This window comes from Chrysemys picta, chromosome 1 (genome assembly GCF_011386835.1).
Source record: "Chrysemys picta bellii isolate R12L10 chromosome 1, ASM1138683v2, whole genome shotgun sequence".
NCBI classification, from domain to species: Eukaryota; Metazoa; Chordata; order Testudines; family Emydidae; genus Chrysemys; species Chrysemys picta.
This window is the reverse complement of record NC_088791.1, coordinates 5,440,838-5,463,457: the sequence shown is the minus strand read 5'-3', so window position 1 is coordinate 5,463,457 and position 22,620 is coordinate 5,440,838. Positions and strand designations below refer to the sequence as shown.

Genomic DNA, 22,620 nt, shown 5'->3' with positions numbered 1-22,620 from the left:
GGTCCTAATTCTATTAAAGCGTGTACTTTACTCTCTGTAATTATCGGTTCTAACGCTGTAGCTTTTTATGAAGGCAGGAGTAAAATAAAAGCTGCAATAGTTCCACAGTTAACTAAAATGGAAAATGTACATAATTTAAGTCAGACTCCTAGTCTTAATTTTTGCTTCATAAATAAGTCCAGAAGAAAACTCTGTTGGGAAACGGCTACAGTTTACTGAGAACGTGCACTTCTCCAAGGATCCTACCTGTCTGAATACTGGCTGCTCTTCCTTTCTTTGATCTGCAGAGTGACTGATGCTTCTCAGGTATCAGTCGTGGGTACAGGAGGGATTCATTGCATCTTCTCTTGGCCCCAGCTACTGTTCTCCCTTCTTGTTGCATTGATAACAGGTGGGTGTGTCTTGCCTTTTTTTAAAAAATCATATATGCTAGGGACAGTCTTGTCCTCTTCTCCTCTTCTGATGTCAGTGTAGATGCAGGCAGTGCAAAATGTACTACAGTCATATAGTATCTCAAATGCAAAGTTGTGTCGGGGACTTTTTAACCCAGACAGCAAGGTTCGTTGTCTGACCGCAGAGTGAGAGACAGGCAACACCAGCAAGGTCCAATACAAGCTCTTTATTGAAGAGTGCACACAACAATAGAGAGCGGCCCGTCTCCAGGGAGAACCAGCACACCTCTACAACAACTAGTGAGATTATATAGACAGTCCCGTCGCGTCATAGTTAAGCAACTTAAAACCCCCAAACCCCCCTTTACTAGTTAAAAGCTTCTAATATTCATGCATATCTATGTTCTTTGACAGTACAAACAGTTCATGATTCCTCAGCAGCTTCTTATCAGCTTTTTCGTCATGCACTAGAAAGTAGGGAGTTAAGAACAGAAACAGGGAGTGAAGACTGCAAGTCTCCATATGTCCAAACAAACTGTTCCTAGTACATTTGGTACAAGAATACGGCCCCCCCTTTATCTCATTCTTTGAAGCCCAAGCAAGCATGTCCTCATGTTTCACAGAGAGACAGGAATGGCCCAGCAACTACAGTTAGCCTAACTTTGGCTAAGCTGGCCAAACAACCTGTTCTATACTCCATTTTCCTTGGACCTAACAGTCCCCCCTTTGTCCCTGGAGTACCTCGAAGGGACTCCTGGGACAACTAACTGCTATGAGACCGCTATGAGTGGTAAGCTTGGGAGTTGATTACTTTTGGACAGAACACATCTTGGTGCCCATCCAACATCCAATCTTTATCATAACATACAAAGCTAGCAGGCCACATATAATTACAATGGCGCTTCGGAGTACATTATGGAGCCAACCACCTATATCGGGAATCCAATTGAACAAGTTACTCCACTAGGATTCAATTCGCTTCCCTCGTGGTCCTTTGCTACCTCCATAAGGTGGTTTGCTCTTTCCCAAGTGGCATTATAAACGTCTGGGACATACACACAGCATTCTTGTCCAATTAATGCACATGTTCCTCTCTGAGAGGCCAGTAAAATATTTAGAGCCAAGTGGTTCTGGAGAACCATCTGCCTTAGTTTTCTCTGTGCGGTTGCCAAGTCCACCAGGGCATCGGCGTTAGTCTAATTTCCCAGATGTCTCGGTGAATTACCCAATCCCACATGCATCCTCCCCATGGACCCGGCAGAATTCGGTATGTGGGAGCCCACACCTCCCTAACCGGTCCATATGCTTGGAAGGAGCATTGAGAATGTCCGCACTTTCACAAGGAAGTCTCCAAGTATTTCTTTATGGCCACAGATCAGATGGTACTCCTGATGTGTCTGTAAGGGCAGTGGGCCAAGCCTGAACATGCTAGATCCCACTGCAATGCCTTCCCAGCCTCAGTGATATTCAATACCATCTCTATCAGCAACTTTTGGGTCATAGAACTAAGGGCGGAGATAACATGTAACTCACCAATTCCAGCCTGTACCTGGGTTAGCTGTGCTCCACAAATAAGGCTTGTGGCCTTCTTTAGTTGCCCTAATTTCTTATTATGTTTTTGGTTCTTAAAAATATTTTAAACTGCTGCTGTACTATTGGCCTTATTTTATAGGGATCCGGTTAAGTCTCTTTTCTTTCTAGAGGAAATAACCCAAGCCTCTGTTGTGCTAATCTAATAGCAGCCCCTTTTGCATTTAAAATCCAATTAGGGAGGGCAATACATGCTGAAGGACTCATTCAAAACACAGGGCGCAGCCTGTAGAATAAACCCCCAAATCCAATCAATACCACATTCCCAAGCATGGGTCCCACAAGTTTCTTCCTGCCAGTGTATAATTCTTTGTTTCTTCACCAGGGTCAGTTCTTAATGTCTCTTGTAGTCAGGAATTCCTGGACTTTGTGGTTTCAGTGAAGCAAGTGTTCCTTCTTCTCTTTTCCTGAAACAGTGTGGTTTAGCATCATACAGGGGAGAGGTTACTAGCACATCACCCTGTAATGGTTTTGCTTCTTCTAGAAAAATCCAGAGGCACAGTAGGTCTGTCAGTGGACAAGGGAGAGGTTACTAGCACTTCACCTTGTCTTTTTTTTCCTTTTCCCTGCTGTCCAGAAGGCACAGCAGAGTTAGAAGGAGGAATAGGCTGATCATCAGTCGGAGAGTCCTCCCGAGGTGGAGGGGTCTTTTTACAGTGAGAAGCATGGGTCCAGGTAGGCAGTCCTTGGCACTTCACAGCAGTGTTGGTGGTTAACAGGACTTGGAAAGGGCCTTTCCAGCATGGAGTCAAAGCAGTCTTTCGTTGATGGACTTTACGTAGACTCAGTCTCCTGGTTTCAATGAATGGCAGGACTGCTACTGTTTTTAGGTAGTGCTTCTTTACCTGTGAAAAAAATCTAACACATTTCATTAATGCCTGGCAGTGTTTTGCAGATCTCATAGTTGCTTGGGCACATTCAGGCCCCCCTTTTCTTGGCTGTCAGCCAAGTCTTAGCTGTGGACAGTGCCCTTGGATGGGCCAGTATCTTATCTTTAGACTGAGCTTGCTAGCTTTTTTTTTTTCTAGTTAACTCGTTCTGTTCTTTTTCCTTCTTTCCTTCTTGGCTTCTTTTAACCTACAAAGGAAACTTCCACTTTTCACTCATACACCTTTTCCCAACAATGAACACATACACATTGCCATTATACAGTACATTAGTCTTATTATTCAATGTATGCCATGTACACCCTTCCAGTAAAATAACTTTATTACAGAGCTTTGGAGCAACAAACCAGGACAAGCACACCCACTTTTGAGGAGTCCACTTGGTACAACCTCAGGTGTCCAATAGCTTTCCTCCCTCCCCAGCCCTCTGGCTAGAAATCTGAGGTAGCCAGAAGGATCCCATGTGCAATATGGGGAGTGGGTTAACCTTCCATGTCCTTGCTTCCAAAGACTGTTGATATGCAAATTTTAACAACATTTTTTTTTTTCAATTAAAAGATTTGACCAATGAAGCCTTTTTTTTTTTTTACTTAAGCAAATGTATTAGACTTTAGTATATCACATTTTTTTTGATTTATCCAAACACTTTGTATTTCAAGTTGAATAAAACAAGTATCTGCTTTTTTATTTAACCCTTTTATTTAATTTTGAACTAGACTGTCTTATGAAAATATTAAACACAACAATTCTGGTCACAAGACAAACACCACAAGACAGGACAAAGAATACAAAAATAATTCTTATTGTACCAGTAAATGCATGGTACGTTGAATGCTGTTCAGCTGGCATCCGTTTTCTCTGATGATTTAAAAGACATTACTTAAAATATTTCCTTTATATACACATACTTTTGTTGATTTTAGGCAAAACAGAGGAATTACTCCATATTTCTTTGTATTTGTTTTATAGGCAGCCCAGGTTTCAGTGGCTTCTACCTTATTAGTTAGAAAATTGCATTAATACAGATGCTCTCTGGCTTGCTTCCAGATCCAAAGCTATCCACAGCTTAAAGATTCTTACTTTTAAAAAAAGACACAAATAACTTTCCCAGACTTTTGATTGCCTTTTACTTCTAACTCCTGCTTTCAAACGCACAGTGTTCTGAAAAAGACAACACAACCTATATTGGCAGGTTTGCATTTCTTTTACCTCTGCTACAATATACACTGCACATATTCTGGGGAAAATGCACATCCTCTCCACAATTCAATTTCCACAACACTAGCCACATCAATTTCTACACAAGATGTAACTGTTTCTTTTATGCTTACAAAATCTCCATGCCCCCACAGCAAAGTGACAGCTTCACTACACAGAGCCAGGGGCACTGTCTTTCTTTCTCTATACCAGATCTTTTATCTGCTATTTTGTTACCCAAAAACAAATTTAAATCTTATATTCTTCTGGCTTTGACTACCCTGCTGCAGCCACAACTTTTGGTCTTTATTTAAAACATTTTAAATCTTGTAGCATTAAGTCACTTTAAGGATTAAATGCTAAATACCTTAAACAACACTAGTTTCCTGTGCCTGGCAAAAGTATTCTCGGTTTTGCAACTTTAAACAATACCAATTCATCTTAAACTTATAAAATACAGATTGTACACAGCAGGAGTGTTCTTCAGCAAATTAGACTAACGTATTCATAGTCGAATAATTCCACTTAAATAACTTCTTGCCTGGATTACTTACAGAAATTCTTACTAAGTTTCACTGCTTAATTCTCTCTAGCAACTATAGAGTTAACTTCTCACTTTTGGGAGGGCTGTTCTTTTACACCTTGGGGTCTCCTGCCGCGTCAGAGATTCCAGTCCAGGCCAGCTGCCTGGGGCTTCTTCAGCGTCCCCAAACCACACCAGCTCCAGGGTCTCAAAGGCAGACTGTTGGATCTCACTGGACAGTTAAGCTTTGCAAATGTAATCTCAGCACTGTAACTTGTACTGCCTTTGGTTTGCCTCTGTCTATATTTTTTCACAGCCAGCTGGGGCCGAAAGCAGTTTTTCTTTTGGTTTATAGTTATACCATACAAATAAATAATCCATTTCTCCCGGTCTAAGATCCACCAGGATATTCCTGAGGGAATCCATCCTGTCAACAGAAAAGGTTCTGCACCTTGGCCAGTCTTTAGTCGGGGACAAATGAGTAGTAAAGGAAGGCCATTGAATTTGGCATAAGTTTCTCATTTAGATTTAGTCAAACCGGTTGTTCCAGAGATTTCCTTCCAATTTCTAAGTACCAGAGACAATGGGGCGTCCCCCGGGCACTTGCTGCCAAACTGTCCCATTTAGCCTGTAGGGACTCTAACCCTACTCCGGGGACTCTAACCCCTCTCTGGGGACTTTAACCCCTCTCTGGGGACTCTAACCCCTTTCCCGGGGACTCTAACCCCTCTCCGGGGACTTTAACCCCTCTCTGGGGACTCTAACCCCTTTCCCGGGGACTCTAACCCCTTTATGGTGATCGCTTACCTTATTCAGGGACTCGAACCCCAAAGACCTGACCTCCCCAGGGACTCAAACCCCGAAGACCTGGATCCTACTCAACGGGTAGGTGGATATTGCTGGGTTTCTACGGGCTTCAGCTGGTTCACAGAACTCGCCTTATCGCCGATGCAGGGATCAGGTTACCGGGCAAGGCTCCTCGAAGCCAGAGGATGCGCGCTGCGTTGCTTCGGAGTCTGATCCCGCACCGGAGAGTCAGACGAGTCCCGGCGGAGTCGCCAAATTTGTCGGGGACTTTTTAACCCAGACAGCAAGGTTCGTTGTCTGACCGCAGAGTGAGAGACAGGCAACACCAGCAAGGTCCAATACAAGCTCTTTATTGAAGAGTGCACACAACAATAGAGAGCGGCCCGTCTCCAGGGAGAACCAGCACACCTCTACAACAACTAGTGAGATTATATAGACAGTCCCGTCGCGTCATAGTTAAGCAACTTAAAACCCCCAAACCCCCCTTTACTAGTTAAAAGCTTCTAATATTCATGCATATCTATGTTCTTTGACAGTACAAACAGTTCATGATTCCTCAGCAGCTTCTTATCAGCTTTTTCGTCATGCACTAGAAAGTAGGGAGTTAAGAACAGAAACAGGGAGTGAAGACTGCAAGTCTCCATATGTCCAAACAAACTGTTCCTAGTACATTTGGTACAAGAATACGGCCCCCCCTTTATCTCATTCTTTGAAGCCCAAGCAAGCATGTCCTCATGTTTCACAGAGAGACAGGAATGGCCCAGCAACTACAGTTAGCCTAACTTTGGCTAAGCTGGCCAAACAACCTGTTCTATACTCCATTTTCCTTGGACCTAACAGTTGCATTTCACTGATCTGAGGTTCGAAGAACAATGTGGAACTAGCTATTTTACGGGATGTCTAGATTTAAAATTAATGGAGATATCCCATCTCCTAGAATGGGAAGGGACCTTGAAAGGTCATTGAGTCCTGCCCCCTGCCTTCACTAGCAGGACCAAGTAGTGATTTTGCCCCAGATCCCTAAGTGGCCCCTTCAAGGATTGAACTCATAACCCTGGGTTTAGCAGGCCAATGCTCAAACCACAGAGCTATCCCCCCCCTCTCTGTAGTAACAGGATTGGTGATAGGAAAGCAGGAAGAGAGAGAGAGAGAGAGAGAGAGAGAGAGAGTGAGTGTGTGTGTGTGTGTGTGTGTGTCTTAAAAACTCTAACTTTCAGTACTCAGTTTTTCAAAAATGTTAGACTGCCAACCTGTGTCATAGAGATGTCTTTTGTTTTAAAAAAAAAAACCATGAATAAAGCTACTTTAAGGGAAATTACTGCTTTGTCCAACCCCAAAGAGCTATGAGATCTTTGCTCACCAATTCTCATAAAACTTGTATTTGTCATGCCTTTTTGGTGGCTTTAGTATTACGATCTATTATAAATAAAGTGCATTTCATCGATTGATTTTAAAATGAAATTAGTAACTGGAAAAAATGGCCAGTATTTTTTTTTAAACCTGTGATAATTATAAATTACTGTATTCTGTCATTTACTTTCTAGAATCTAAAGTATATCTAAGTATAATCTAAAGTTCTCCTGTGAAATGCCGGCTGTGCAAACCCTTCCTTGGCAGGATCATTCTTGTGTTTTTATTTTAAGTACAAATAAATATGTACAACGAATTTAAAACTATGTAATTAGTAATTTGATATGTCGAGTGGTGCCTTTTTTTGCATTCGCTCCCCCAGATGTTAGAACCTGGCTACACCACTGGCTGCAGCGGGGGCGCAGCCAACGTTATTCCACTTGCTGACGGGGAGTAGCAGCAGTGCTGTAGCCGCGGCGATACAGCGCTCTACGGGCCTTGCCAGTGTGGACGGGGAGTGAGCTAGGGCGCCCGGGGCTGCTTTAATGCACTGTCACTCACAAGTAATTATCAAAGCCAGCCAGTGGCTCAACTGGGGGGAGGTTTGGTGGCTGTGACTGGACTGGGAAGGAGATACAGTGTGAAAGACGTTGGGCCCCTGCCGCCTGTGTTGGGTCGGACCCAGAATGACTGTGTGTTGTGTCACTTGGCGAGTTATTGTTTGAATTCATAACCTGTGCCCAGAGGAAAGGGCCTGAAAGAGCCTTGGGTGTGGTGTTAATGTGACAAAGTGGGGTATTTTCTTCATGTTTTGTATGCCTCGGTTTTCCCTATGTGTTGCATGATTCACCCGGTGGTGGGACAAGGGTGTTTGATCTCTGCAGAGACCCCTAGAGGATCAGGTGTGACGGCCGCCTAGCTGCTTGGACCCAGATAATGGATGTATAGTTTGTGACTTAGCAACTGATGGCCGGGGGGCTACAACTAGTTGGAGAACAAAGAAAGAGAGGTGGAGGCCAGGTGACCAGTTTTGCCTGATGGGAAACTCAACAAAGGACAGAGGAGGGGCAACTGTTGGAAGCAGGACACTGTGTGGTTTGGGGTCTCAGGGGGGAGAGCCCGGGCTCTGACCAGATGGACTTAGCGGTAACTTTCTGGGTTCTGTGCTAACAAAGAACTTTCCTACGCTGTGCTCCAGACCATTAATAAACCCTTCTGTTTTACAGCGCTGCTGGCTGGGAGTCACTGCTGACTGTGAAGTTGGGATGCATGATTCTCCTTTGGGGGGGCGTGTGAGGCTTCTCCCAGGTGGACTCATTGCAGGGCGCGTGGAACAGGGGGGCTGAATGCTCCGAGGTCAGACCCAGCAGGTGCTGAAGCCAAGGGGGCTTGCCCTGGTGAGAACGCGCCCTGCGGGGTGTCACACTGCAGACGGTGCTGCCTGGGTTTGATTGAGAGGTGTCCAGGGCCCCAAGCCTGTGGCAATTAGTCCTTTCTGAGTCGTGCAAACAGTCCAGCAGCAGCCCTTTCCTCTCGTCCAGGCCACACTCATTCTTGTTGCTCTTCTCTGACCCCCCCTCCAGCCCTGCGATAGCCTTTGGGCTGGGGGGGACCTGCACCCCGTATCCAGGCGAGGCTGAATCTTTGATTTAGATACAGACACTACGACATTCCCTGGGTTATCCACCATCCCTTTCCTTACGCAGCCCAGCTTCGTGTTTGCTTTTCTGACGGCCGCTGTCCCTTGAGCGGTCCCAATGCTGCCAGCTCCCGTGCTTGGGTTGAGACAGTCTGTGCAGAGCCCTGGACACCGTCTGAGTAGGTTAAATGTTTCCCTCCAATGTGCCTCACTTCGCATTTATCAGCATTGACCTTCATTCGCCAGCCGGTGCCCCAGAGACCATCCTAGGTGAATACAGTGCAGTTCTGACCGAGCGAACTCGCTGTGGCATCTGCACGTGTTGCTATCGCACGGCTCAGTCTCCTTTTCAGAGCGTAGTACAGGACCTAGTACAGAGCCCCACTGTTAGCCTTTGCCCAGGAGAAAAACTGACCCTTTAGTCCTACTCTTTGCTTCTGTCTTCCAGCCCGTTTTTGACCCAAGACAATACTTTGCAGGACCCAGGGGCACCATTTAGGGAGGGCATGGGGGGCAGGCCCCCTGTTTCATACAGGAGGGTGCCAGCTCCTGTCAGTGGAGTTCTTAACTACAGCACAGTAAGTTCTGCAGAGGAGCGGTGCCCCTGGGGCAGGGAGTCAGGGTTTTGTTTACAAACAGAGGCCCGGTGATTAAGAGAAGAAAGGGCTGGTGATTAAACTAAGGATCTGGAAGTCCTTAGATGAGCCTGTAAAACAGGAATCCCTGGGGGCTGGGGAGAGAACATAGGCAGGGACTCAGGCCTCGGTTACACTTGCAGATGTCCAGCGCTGTGAGTTAAACCTGACTTCGTGCAGCTGAGTAGGGAAAGCGCCGCAGTCTGTCCACACTGACAGCTGCCCAGCGCACGGTCGTGGCCACTTGTGCGGCAATTGCAGCGCTATTGGGAGCGGTGCATTATGGGCAGCTATCCCACAGAGCACCTTTTCCCATTCTGGCGCCGTGGGTTGTGGGAAGGGGGAGTGGGTGCGGGGGATTAAGGGTCCTGTCCCAATGCCCCGTGATGCATCACTTCGCATCCCAGAAATCCCTTTGTTTCCGTCCACCTTTGGCGCCATCTTTCAACGGTTTCTGTGCAGCGTGATCTATCTGCGGGAAATGGGGTCCGAACTGCTGAGGCGTATGCTGACGAGTCTCGCCAGCACATCACGTCTGGCTGTCGAACTGTTCCTTAAGATCCAAAGTGAGAGTGAGGGTGAGGGTGAGGAGTCCGACGATGCTATCGAGCTGCGTAACGCGTACGACACGAAATTGCTTGTGGCATTCACGGACATGCTCAGCACCGTGGAATGCCTCTTTTGGGCTCGGGAAACAAGCACCGAGTGGTGGGATCACATCGTCATGGAAGTCTGGGATGACGAGCAGTGGCTGCAGAACTTTCGGATGAGAAAAGCCACTTTCATGGGACTGTGTGAGGAGCTCGCCCCCACCCTGCGGCACAAGGACACGAGATTGAGAGTTGCCCTGCCAGTGGAGAAGCGGGTGGCTATTGCAATCTGGAAGCTGGCAACTCCAGACAGCTACCGGTTGGTCACAAACCAGTTTGGAGTGGGAAAGTTGACCGTTGGAATCGTGTTGATGCAAGTTTGCAAGGCCATTAATCGCATCCTGCTCAGAAGAATCGTGACTCTGGGTAACGTGCAGGAAATAGTGGATGGCTTTGCACAAATGGGGTTCCCTAACTGTGGAGGGGCGATAGATGGGAAGCACATTCCTATTCTGGCACCACCCCACCTAGGATCCGAGTACGTTAATCGGAAGGGGTATTTCTCTATGGTTCTCCAGGCGCTTGTGGATCACCATGGGCGTTCCATTGACATTAACACAGGCTGGCCCGGAAAGGTGCATGACGCACGCATCTTTCGGAACACTTGGCTGTTCAGGAAGATGCAGGCCGGGACTTTTTCCCCAGAGCGGAAGATCACGGTAGGGGAAGTTGAAATGCCCATTGTGATCCTTGGAGATCCGCTTACCCGTTAATGCCGTGGCTCATGAAACCCTACACAGGGAGCCTTGACAGCAGCAAGGAATGGTTCAACTACAGGCTGAGCCGGTGCCGAATGACTGTGGAGTGTGCCTTTGGCTGTTTAAAGGGCCGCTGGCGATCTCTGTATGGGAAGCTGGACTTGGCCGAAAACAGCATCCCCGCGGTTATATCCGCGTGCTGTGCCCGCCATAATATTTGTGAAGGGAAGGGTGAAAGCTTCACTCAGGCATGGATCTCCGAGGTTCAACACCTGGAGGCTGAATTTGCACAGCCAGAGAGCAGGGCTATTACAGGGGTCCAGCACAGGGCTGCAAGGATTAGGGATGCCTTGAGGGAGCAATTTGAGGCTGAAAACCAGCAGTGATATCTGGTGCTCTGCATGGGAGTGAAGTGCAGTAGTTCCAATCTTTAGGAATCAGTGTCTGCTTAGCAGACTTGCAGTGCCTGTTTATTTCCTGGGCTAGGGAGTCTTTTACTTTATGCAATAATAAAGAATGTTTTCAAAGCCAAAGAATCCATTTATTGAAAAGAAACAAGGGGGTGGAGTGGGGAACGGTACAATCACAGATTCACGTATGTCCTGTCGGGTGGGCTGTGCAGTGAGTGCTGCACTTCAGGATAGCTATACTGCATGGTGATGGCGGTTGAGTGCAGAGGGTAAGGGTCGTGGTTTTCAGGGCTGGGTGGTGAAGATACTGGTGTTGGAGGCAACAGGTGTCGTGAAGAACACGGAAGTAGGGGAAAGTGGGTTGGAGGTGACAGTGGGGCACAACGGAAAGAGCTTTGGGATAAGGGCTGTAGGGGGGGTGGCGTTTGCGTTTGCAGTACTGCTCCTCTTTCTGCATGGCTACGAGCTCCTGGATAGCGTCTGCTTGGTGCTCCAGGATGCTTATGAGCCTATCAGTGCTTTTCCGCCGGTGCGCTGCGTTTTCCTGGCGGATCCTGCTTTCTCTCTCCCTCCAGTTCTGTGCTTTCTCATTCTCTTTAATAGATTGCCGCATCACTTCTTGCAGCATGTCTTCTTTGCTTTTTCGCGGTCTCTTCCTGAGTCTTTGCAGTCTCTGAGCAGGCGATAAGAGGGACGGCTGAGGTCTCAAGGTTGATGCAACTGTATAGGCAAAATGCAACATTTAACAGAGGCAGCATTGTTTATACCAGACAGAGTAATGATCACCCCCCCCCCCCGCACTTAAGGAGTAGAAAACACACAGGGTCTACACAATAGCATAATTTTCCCATCCGAAACAGAGCACACATATCCCACGGGAGCCTCAAAATGGTAAGTAAGGGGGACTGATTGTTTCAGGGCTGCACTGTCCTCTGGGTTTCTGTGCCTTGGGGAGAGCCAACAGCTTCAGGGGGCACCTATACTGGACACTGTCCCAACATTTTCCACAGGAGTTCGTCCTGGACGATATCTCGCTGCTGAGGGTGACCTGGGAAGCAAGGGAGGATCTTCTACTGCAATGCGGCTTCCGCCCTGGCCCATATGCAGCTTGCCTGTGTGCAGCAATGGTCCCCCTGCCCCTCACGGCACAGTGGCGCGGACACGTTAGCCTGGCTGGGACAAGGACCACGGTGGCTCTCCCGATAAACCTGCGCAAGCGCATTGCACACGTTCTGGATGAGACATTCGAGAAGATTACTGAGGCCGATTACTGCGATGTGATAAACCACATCAATGCACTATTCCGCATCTAGGCATGCATGCCTAACCCTCCTCTCCCAAAGAGCCCGCTCCGAAAAAATTCCTTCCCGAAAAAAAAAAACCCGCTTACCGGGAACCTGCTCTTCTGTTTGTCCTCCACCAAGTACCGGCCGCTGCGACTGGCTACCTTCCTCCTGGCTCGAGAAGAGCTCCTGGCTGCATGGCTCCAGGGATTCTGGGGTGTCTCCATCCGGCCCACCATCATCACTCCCATTTTCCTCCTCCTCCTCTTCCTCCCCCCCCCGCACCAGCTCTGAAGTGTCCATGGTGGTGCTCAGAGTGGAGGTGGGGTTAACCCCAAGTATCGCATCCAGCTCTTTGTAGAATCGGCAGGTCCTGGGGGAGCACCCGAGCGGCCGTTTGCGTCGTGGGCTTTGCGGTAGGCACTCCGCAGCTCCTTCACTTTAATCCTGCACTGCAGGGCGTCCCGGTCATGGCCCCTTTCCATCATGTCCTTTGATACCTTCCCGAAGGTATCGTAATTCCTACGGCTGGAGCACAGCTGGGACTGGACAGCTTCCTCCCTGCAAACACTGATGAGGTCCAGCAACTCGCCATTGCTCCATGCTGGGGCTCGCTTGGCACGTGGAGGCATGGTCACCTGGAAAGATTTGCTGATAGCACTCCACGCCACGCCGGGCTGAGCAAACAGGAAGGGGATTTTTAAAATTCCCGGGGAATGTAAAGGGTCGGTCACATGGTTGGTTACCTGAGGCCACGGCAGTAGAGTTTGATGACCAGAGTGGCTAGAACAGGCATTGTGGGATACTGCCGAATAATTCTGGAGGCCATTCACAGCGCATTGGGCGGCCACACTGGCGCCACAGCACTGCAGCGGCAGCGCAATACTCGCTATTCCTCTCGGAGAGGTGAAGTACATGCAGCGCTGCAACCACAGAGATACAGCGCAGCAAATGCCTTGCCAGTGTGGACGGGGAGTGAGTTACAGCGCTGGGGGCGGCTTCACAGCGCTGCAACTCGCAAGTGTAGCCAAGGCCTCAGAGAAAATAAAGCCAAGGCCTCGTGCTGCAGAATTTCCGGCGGCCCAGGTTGAGAGGTATATTCCTTCATGAGATCTGTGCCCATGTGTAAGGCCACTAGGTCTTCTCCAGCCTTTGCCCACCCCTTCTCGCCTCTGGCCCTTGGCATAGGCGCCAACTCTGTGGGTGCTCTGGGGCTGGAGCACCCACGGGGAAAAATTGGTGGGTGCTTATCACCCACCGGCAGCACCCTGCCCCGCCGTCTCAGCTCACCTCCGCTCTGCCTCTGCCTCCTCCCCTGGGCGCACCGCATGCTCGCTTTCCCCCCCTGGCTCCCAGTGCTTGCGCCGCGAAACAGCTGATTCGCGAGGCAAGTGCTGGGAGGGAGGGGGGAGGAGGGGGAATGCAGCGCACTCGGGGAAGAGGCAGAGTTGGGGTGGAGATTTGGGGAAGGGGTCCAATAGGGGCAGGGAGGGGGCGGAGTTGGGGCGGGGACTTTAGGGAAGGGGTTGGAATGGGGGCAGGGAAGGGGTGGAGGCGGGGCAGGGCCATGGAGGCATGAACACCCACCAGCGCCAGGGAAAATTGGCGCATATGGCCCTTGGTATCCTTGGACTTCACTGTAGAGCCACACACTCCCAGGGTTGCACCAGCATCCTTACCACCGTGGATCTCCTCCCTACGATGGCACACTTGATTTCCATTCACTCCCTCCCAACTGCTCAGGGAGTGACTTGCCTTTTTCTAGATCGTGTTTTTCAGCTCCATCGGAGCAGTCTCAGATCGAGGTTCACAATACACTTCCTGTTTTTGGCGTGAACTTTGCAGAGTCCTAGGAATGGAATCGCTTACCTCCTTGGCCTATCGCCCACAGACCAACAGGCAGGCAGAACAAGCGAACCGGATCCTCGAGCAATACCTCCATGGCTCTCTCACTTATCACCAAGCTGACTGGGTGATCCTCCTGCCATATGCAGTTTGCGTACAATTCCTCCACCCATGCATCTGCTGACACAGCCCATTCTATGCAACCTACGGTTTCCACCCTCAACTTCATTCGGCTGCACCTCCAGACTCCCAAGTCCTTGCCACAGCAGATGTAGTTGCCCACTTTCACCAGGTCCACCAAGAGCTTACCGAACACGTTGAAGCCTCCAAGGAGGCACACAGACATCATGGCGACTGAAAATGCCAAGTCACACCAACCTTATCTGTAGAAGATAACATCTGGTTATCCTCAGAACACCTAAAATCCACCCGTCCTTCAGCTAAATTAGTACCTAGTCCTATTTAAGATCGCGGAACAAATTAACCCTGTAGCATTTAGGCTCCAGTTGCCAGACTCCTTGAAGGTCCACCTCATTTTCCACGTGTCTGAAACCTTCTGTGGAGAACCCCTTTCCCAGATGCTCTGCTTCACCACAACTTTCCGTAGTTGTCCAGGACCAAAAGGAATACAAGGTCTTGGAAATTCTAGACTCCGAGCAGGTTCAAGGCCAACTCTCTTATCTGATAGACTGGGAGGGCTATGGACTGGAAGAGCGATTGTAGGAGCGGATAGAAAACATCCATGCTCCAGAAGTTGGAGGTGCCTTCCATGAGAAATAACCCCTGAAACCATGTCCTATGGCCCCTCGCAGGTGCCTGTGCTGGGAGGATACAGCCTGTAGCAGGGCCAGTCTCCTGGCAACCCAATGAGCGCAGCTGGTCCACCCGACGGGCGGCAGGAGTCTGCAGGTTGATACTTAAGCTCAATAGCAGCCGCGGCCCAGTGGCTGCCCAATGCATTCCCAGCCCGCAGCTGCACGTGGTCCTGTCCCTGCCTCCACTGCCTCTAGTCTTGCGCCTCCCCCAGCCTGTATCTGCCCCAGCCTGCAGCTCCTTCCTGACCTCTGACTCCCAGCTCAGACCCTCGGCTCCCTCTCCTGACTGCGACGCCGGCTAAGGCTTTGGTCTCGGACTCTTGGCGAGGCTACGAGCCTTGGCTTCGCTCCTGAACCTGCCCATCTGGATTCAGCTCTAACTGGGAGGCCAGACTCTTGCTCCAACCGCTAGGCCAGACAGCTAACAACTCGGTCACTGAGGGATCTTGAAAGGTGTGTTGTGAGGGGTGTTGAGCATTGTAGCAGTGGAGATATGTCTGCAGGTTTTCCATCTGTTCAGGGCTGGCCTTACCATGAGGAGAACTGAGGCAGCTGCCTCAGGTGCCAGACTGTGGGGGGCACCACTAGGACCCAGAGAGTAGAAAATTGTGTCTGCTGCTGGTGCATATGTATTCTCTCTGCTCTCAATGCACAGAGATGGTGGAGCGCTGTGCTGGAGGAAGGAGGGCACAAGAGACATAACAGGCAGGCAGGAGAAAAGGGGAGAGGGAAGAACAGAAAGCAGCAGGAGCTGCAGGAAGAGAGAGGAGGAGGAGCCTCTTATGTATCTCTCCAGCACCCCCGGGAGCCTGGACTGATTAACACCAGCTTCTCAGGGAGCTTCCTGTTTCCTGCTGCTTCCCTGAACCCACTTGAGGAGAACAGGCAGTCAACGGAAGTAGTAGGAGCCAGTCAGGCCCTTAAGACGCTGATATCTTCCCTCACTCAGGCCCTGCTACCAGCCTGCTTATTTGTCCCCTTCAGTTAAGTGTCGAGAGCCACTCTAGCTGGCACAGAACTGCAGTCATGAGTGAAAGAAGAAAACGCCCCTCTGGGGCAGCATTCAGAAACAGAAAGAAAGCAAAGGAAGCTTTTCTATCTAAGCAGGAAGGAGCTCTCCTGAGATACATAGACACAAATGTTCACGGTGAACCTTCCGGCCCCAGTGAGGATGTGAGTGGTGAGGAGATGCCTGATCTTCCCGTTAGTCAGAGTGCAAGTGACCTGGCAGCTACTGCAGCATCCGTATCTCCATCTCAAATGGATGTAACCATGCACATTCCTGAAGAAAAGTGTAGCTCAGAGAAGAGTGTGGTGGAGGCGCAAGAAACAGCTGCTGCTGAGTTTAGTTCCTTAAGTCTAGATGATCCAGGACTGTGGACCCACTTGAGCAGTAGCCTGAGGGACTTCCTTGTACGGCATGGGCCACAGCAAGTGAAAAACTTCATGTGAAATGAAAACAGAAGTTTCCATCCAACACATTACTGGCGTGAAATCCCCAACGGTGACAAAGTGGAGAGGCCATGGGTTATGTACTCAAAACCCCAGAATGCTGCATACTGTTTTTGTTGCGAACTCTTCCAGTCTAATGTTCCAGCCACATTGGGTTCTACAGGAACAAAGGACTGGACAAATCTGTCTAGAAATCTGGCAACAAAAGTCAAACAGAAGATTGTGGTAAATCTGAAGTCAGCAAGATATTACTCTGTTATTCTGGACTGCACACCTGACATCAGCCATACGGAACAAATGACTTGAATGGTGCGTTTTGTCACAACAACAGAACCTAGTGAAAATGTCCCTGCAGTGGTGACTGTCAGAGCATTTTCTAGAATGTATTGACATTGATGATACTACAGGAGCTGGAATGACAAATGTGCTTCTTAAAAGGTTGGAAGATACAGGAATTGCAATAGCTGACATGAGAGGTCAGGGCTACGATAATGGTGCCAACATGAGTGGAAAGAACAGAGGAGTGCAGACACGGATCCGAGAGTTAAACCCTCGAGCTTTTTTGGTCTCATGCAGTTCTCATTCATTGAACTTGGTGGTCAGTAACGCAGCATCAGCTTCTAGTGAGGCTGCTGAATTTTTTAATGTAATTCAAAGCATCTATGTATTTTTCTCTGCATCAACTCATCGATGGCAAATTTCGAAGCAACATCTGGGAACATCCTCTGACTCTGAAACCACTGAGTGCCACACGATGGGAAAGTCGAGTGGCGGCGATAAAGCCTATCAAACACTAAATTGGGAAGATAGATGATGCCATAGTTGCCATTATGGAGGATAATGCTATGACAGGAACTGTTTGTGGGAGAACAGTGGCAGAGGGAAATGGAATCACCAGAAACATACATAACTTCAAATTAGTGTTGTGGCATGATGTACTGTTTGAAATAAATGTTGTAAGCATGAGACACCAAGGTGTTGACCTTGATATATCTGGAGCAATGGAACAACTGGACAAAGCAAAGTCATACCTACAGTCTTACCGATCAGATGAGGGATTTCAAAACGTTCTGAAGAGTGCACAGAAGTTGGCAGAAGAACTTCACACTGAAGCTATTTTCCCACCCATTCAAGAATACAAGAGTCACCAAAGAAGACGAAATTTGATGACGAGGCATGGGATAATCCCATAAAAGACCCCAAACAACAATTCAAAGTTGAATTCTTTAACCAGGTGCTAGATTGTGCAATACAGTCAGTTGAAGAACGTTTCATGCAGCTCAAGGAACACAGCAGTATATTTGGGGTGTTGTATGATATTCCAAAACTCCTCACTGTACCCGAAGAAGGCCTACACCAGCAATGCAGGGCACTAGAAACAGTGTTGACACATGAGGACATGCGTGATATTGATGCGAGTGATTTAGGTGATAAACTGAAAGCCCTTTCAAGATGCGTTTCAGCAGGATTAACTCCAAAGGCTATTCTGGAATATATGTGCACAAATGAGATGACCACCCTCTTTCCAAATGCTTTTGTTGCTCTGCGCATACTTCTAACACAGGGGCTCTCAAATTTTTTTTACTGGTGACCCCTTTCACATAGCAAGTCTCTGAGTGCGACCCCCCCCCTTATAAATTAAAAACACTTGTTTATATATTTAACACCATTATAAATGCTGGAGGCAAAGCGGAGTTTGGGGTGGAGGTTGCGGGTCTGGGGGCGTCATTTGAGCTCCCCGCCTCAGGTGCCAAAATGTTGTGGGCCGGCCCTGCATCTGTTGATCTGGCAGGGTCTGGGGCTGCTTTGAGTTGGTGGGTCCTGGTCTGTGGGGAGCTTGCTTCTGGTGAGCTTGGCGAGGTTGGGGGGTTGTTTGAAGGCCAGAGGAGAGGGTTCGGGAAAGATTTATTTCAGGATGTGGGCCCCATCAAGCATGGGTTGTAATTGTTTGATGATACTCTGTATGGGATGGTAGGTGACAAATCGGGGTGTGCGGTCAGAGGCCTCCTCCCGCCCTGTTCCTGCATTGAAGCAGATTCTCTTGGGGCATTTGCGGGGCCTGATCCAGGATATAATTGTAGTTACTTGAAGGCTGTGTTTGGCATAAGCTGTTTTGGTTACTGTGAAAGCACTTGGCGCAATGGAAGGAGATTTTCTCTCCAAATCAAAATAAATGTGAAAGTAAGATATGAATAACCGTGGCCCCAAGCACACAGGACGACCCTTGTACTGTGTCACCCCAGTGCGGCTCGGCAGAGGGGAAAAGTCCACTCCCAGGACTCTGGCTGCAAGAGCTGGGCCAGAGCCAATAGTTGCCTCGTCACACGGAGCTTGGACAGTGAAACTCGACCAGGCAGTTTCACTTTGTCGGTGCTCGTGTCACTGGTTCCCCTGCACTAACGCCGGCATGTTTGGGGTTCCAAAGTCGGCCTTCTTTAAATGCCCGGTCCCTTCTCTTATTTTACAAAACCTAACTCCTGGGGCTACGCAGCTTGATTGGGCCTCTTTAAAGTACAGGCCTGACGGGGGCCTGAGCAAATGTGATCAGCAGAGAGCGTCGATCGGGGATTAAAGCAGGGAGCTGGTGACTCAGATTTTCTCTTTCGGAAAAGCCAGGCCAAAACCTCCGTAATTACGTCAGTGCAGAGTGGCTCAGGTGTAACTAGGAGTAGACTAACCTAACATCCCAAACCAATAGGAGCTGGCCTGTGAGATCGGCACAGCAAATGCTGCCAATAATAGGGTTACCATATTTAACAAATAAAAAAAAAGAGGACCCTCCACGGGGCCCTGGCCCTGCCCATTTCCCACCCCTAGCCCCTCCCCAACCCCGCCCTAACTCCGCCCCCTCCTCCCTCCCACTCCCAGCCATGCGAAAAGGGCTGCCCAAGTGCTACCGGTTTCATGGTTTGCCGGGCAGCCCCCAAACCCTGCGCCCCTGGCTGGCGCTTCCCCAGCGCAGCTGGAGCCCGGGAGGGGAAGTGCCCAGCCGGGGGCGCAGGGTCTGGGGGCTGCCCGGCAAACCGTGAAGCCGGTAGCACTTGGGCTTCGGGCAGCCCCTATGCCTCCGGACCCTGCACCCCCAGCCGGGCACTTCCCTTCCCGGGCTCTGGCGGCGCAGGGTCCGGACGTATGGGGGCTGCCCAAAGCCCGTAGCGCTCGGCTCTTAAACAGAGCTGAAGAGTCAGGGGAGGAGCAGAGCCGCCGCAGGAGGGGAAGTGCCCGGCCGGCATTTTCCCGGACATGTTTGGCTTTTTGGCAATTCCCCCCGGACGGGGGTTTGATTGCTGAAAAGCCGGACATGTCTGGGAAAAACCGGACGTATGGTAACCCTATTGGGCCAATAAAGAGCTTGCAAGGATGTGATGTGGCTCCCAAACTCTAGGCCCAGCCCATTGGGGAGGGATAGCTCAGTGGTTTGAGTATTAGCCTGTTAAACCCAGGCTTGTGAGTTCAGCCCTCAAGGGGGTCACTTAGGAATCTGGGGCAAAATCAATACTTGGTTAATGAAGGCAGGGGGCTGACTTGATGACCTTTCAGGGTCCCTTCCAGTTCTATGAGCTAAGTATGTCTTATTATTATTATTTTTTTTAAATCAGTGGGATTCCTTCCAAGGGCTTTGGATTTGCTATTAACAGAGAGGTGACTAGTGCCCTCTGGTGGTGGAAGGTAGGGATGAACCGAAGGCTTTTAGATGAAAAAACAGTTCTGATTTTTTCCTTGTAGTTACAAGGCTTCCCTGCTGTGTACAGGCAAACAACAAAATCCCAAACAGGTTCCCTGAAGAGCACCAGTGAGATTTTCTCTCTCTCTGGGCCGGAAGGAAGAAATCACTTCATATTCTCTGGGCAGGAAACTGGGGAGAAAAAGAAAAACCCCAAACAAAACCTATTTGACATCAAGGCTTTGGAGCGGTCGTGAATATTCGAGAATGAGCGTAATGTCAGTCTCACCCCCGCCAAGCAGTTACCAACACAAAGGTCAGAACAAGCCCAAGTCTTCCCGCTCACGCCTTGAGGAGAGATGGAGCTGGTGTCTAAATGAATGACTACTCAAACTTATCCGCAAAAAGAACAGGAGTACTTGTGGCACCTTAGAGACTAACAAATTTATTAGAGCATAAGCTTTCGTGGACTGCAGCCCACTTCTTCGGATGCATGTTCTTTTACAAATCAGTTTCATCTAGGAGCGGTGACACACACTAAAATACCTTAATCACAGCTGTAGCATTATTGCATGGAAAAAATTAAGCTTTTTCCCCTGCATTTGTAGATTTTAAAGTATTTGGATTTCTTTCAAGTGAAACCTTCATTCTGAATTTCCTGGGTTTGTAATGCTTGCTTTTGGGCTAATTCCAACATCCCTGTAATGGTTCTTTTCTACCTTTAGGCTACTTATATGTACTCTCAACCTGACCTCCATCTCAGTGCAGATTTTAACAAATCTAGAGTTACAAACAGCATCGTCAGAGATGTAATATGCCCCCGCTGCTTTACAAAGTGGGGAATAAGTGGAAAAGTAGCTCCTGGTTGGGTTCATTAAAATCCTATCCGATTCCCCATTGAATGAGGGATCACAGTTGCTCGGCTGGGTGCACAAGGGAGCTCAGTTTCCTAAAACATCTGGCCTAGATCCCCATCAGAGACTGGGGAATATCCAACTGCATGGCCCGTGGGTCTGTTTAGATGAGCCAACCCCTAAGTTCCCAGCAAGGGGCTGTAATATTTGCTGTATGGTGCCAGCTTTCACTCTCCAGAAGGGAGTTAATTTTTTTCCCCAGCTAGCCTTGACCATTTGAAACGCAGAACTGGGAGTTCACGCCGCTGTTACTACTGCCCAGTCGAGCTCAGACACCCAGGCTCAGGCCTGTTCTAGTCACAGTTTTGGTGCTAATTTAGCTACGTTGGGTAGGGTAGTGGCTTCTTACCATCAAGAGTGACATTTTTATGTCACAGGGACCTCTCAAGCGGAGGGTCTAGCTGTAATGAAACCCTCACAGGGGCTTTTGTGAAGGCTAAATCCAAATTTTAATTTGTCCTTCTTCAAATGGGGAAAGGACGTGCCCCTTGCATGAACAAAGCCCACGAGAAATGCAGGTTTCACAGCCCTGGTTTTCAATATATATATTTGTCCCAGGTGTACACTCATTGCATGAGGTTTAACCATCCCAGCACCCAGATTCAGACTGCCTGGAGCTTAGGGCAGGTCAGTTCCCTGCCTAGCAGTTCCATCGTACTGCACTCAACTTGCCACTCTGAATAGCACCAGGCGGCTTCCCACACACCTGCTCATTCAGAGCCACTCCCCTCCTGCCAACTCAGGAAAGCTGTTCTGTACCTGCCTCCGTCCTGATTGGCCCACACTCCGCTTTTCTCACCCAGCCTCAGCGGGTTTTTCAGGATCCAGCCAGGGCAATTAGGTCCTGCTTGTCTTGGCTAATGGTTGTCATGGCAACCCCAACTAGTTTCCAGGTGTCAGCACCCGGAGAAGCTGGAACCTGTTTATTTCCTGGCGAAAGTGAAACTGGGACCAGAACAGGGAAATGCTGCTGCATGAACACACATAAAGCAGAAGGGAGGGAAACCCCCCTCCCCCAGACGGATATTGTCTCTACTCCATTCCTATCACATTCACTTGCTCACACCACATGCAACGTACGTGTTTTAAAAACCACGGAGATGTCATAAAGGTAAGGAAGACAAATTAGAGGATTGGGCCAAAAGAAATCTGATGAGGTTCAACAAGGACAAGTGCAGAGTCCTGCACTTAGGATGGAAGAATCCCATGCACTGCTACAGGCTGGGGACTGACTGGCTAACGGCAGTTCTGCAGAAAAGGACCTAGGGGTTACAGTGGACGAGAAGCTGGATATGAGTCAGTGTGGGCCCTTGTTGCCAAGAAGGCTAACGGCATTTTGGACTGTATAAGTAGGTGCATTGCCGGCAGATTGAGGGATGTGATCATTCCCCTCTATTTGACAATGGTGAGGCCTCATCTGGAGTACTGTGTCCAGTTTGGGGCCCCACACTACAAGAAGGATGTGGAAAAATTGGAAAGAGTCCAGCAGAGGGCAACAAAAATTATTAGGGGGCTGGAGCACATGACTTGTGAGGAGAGGCTGAGAGAACTGGGATTGTTTAGTCTGCAGAAGAGAAGAATGGGGGGGGATTTGATAGCAGCCTTCAACTACCTGAAGGGGGGTTCCAAAGAGGATGGAGCTCGGCTGTTCTCAGTGGTGGCAGATGACAGAACAAGGAGTAATGGTCTCAAGTTGCAGTGAGGGAGGTCTAGGTTGGATATTAGGAAACACTATTTCACTAGGAGGGTGGTGAAGCACTGGAATGGGTTACCTAGGGAGGTGGTGGAATCTCCTTCCTTAGAGGTTTTTAAGGCCCGGCTTGACAAAGCCCTGGCTGGGATGATTTAGTTGGGATTAGGTGCTGCTTT

The 22,620-nt window shown here is 49.0% G+C and overlaps 1 protein-coding gene across 1 annotated transcript in view; it reads right to left on the bottom strand.

The window, feature by feature from the left end:
- Positions 1-604: 604 nt before the first annotated feature.
- Positions 605-22,620, bottom strand: part of LOC135972714 (interferon-induced protein with tetratricopeptide repeats 5-like) — a 38,108-nt gene continuing 16,092 nt past the window's right edge. The window contains exon 3 of the mRNA XM_065551739.1: positions 605-11,498. The gene's annotated coding sequence lies outside the window, so the exon portion shown is untranslated. The remainder of the gene's footprint in view (positions 11,499-22,620) is intronic.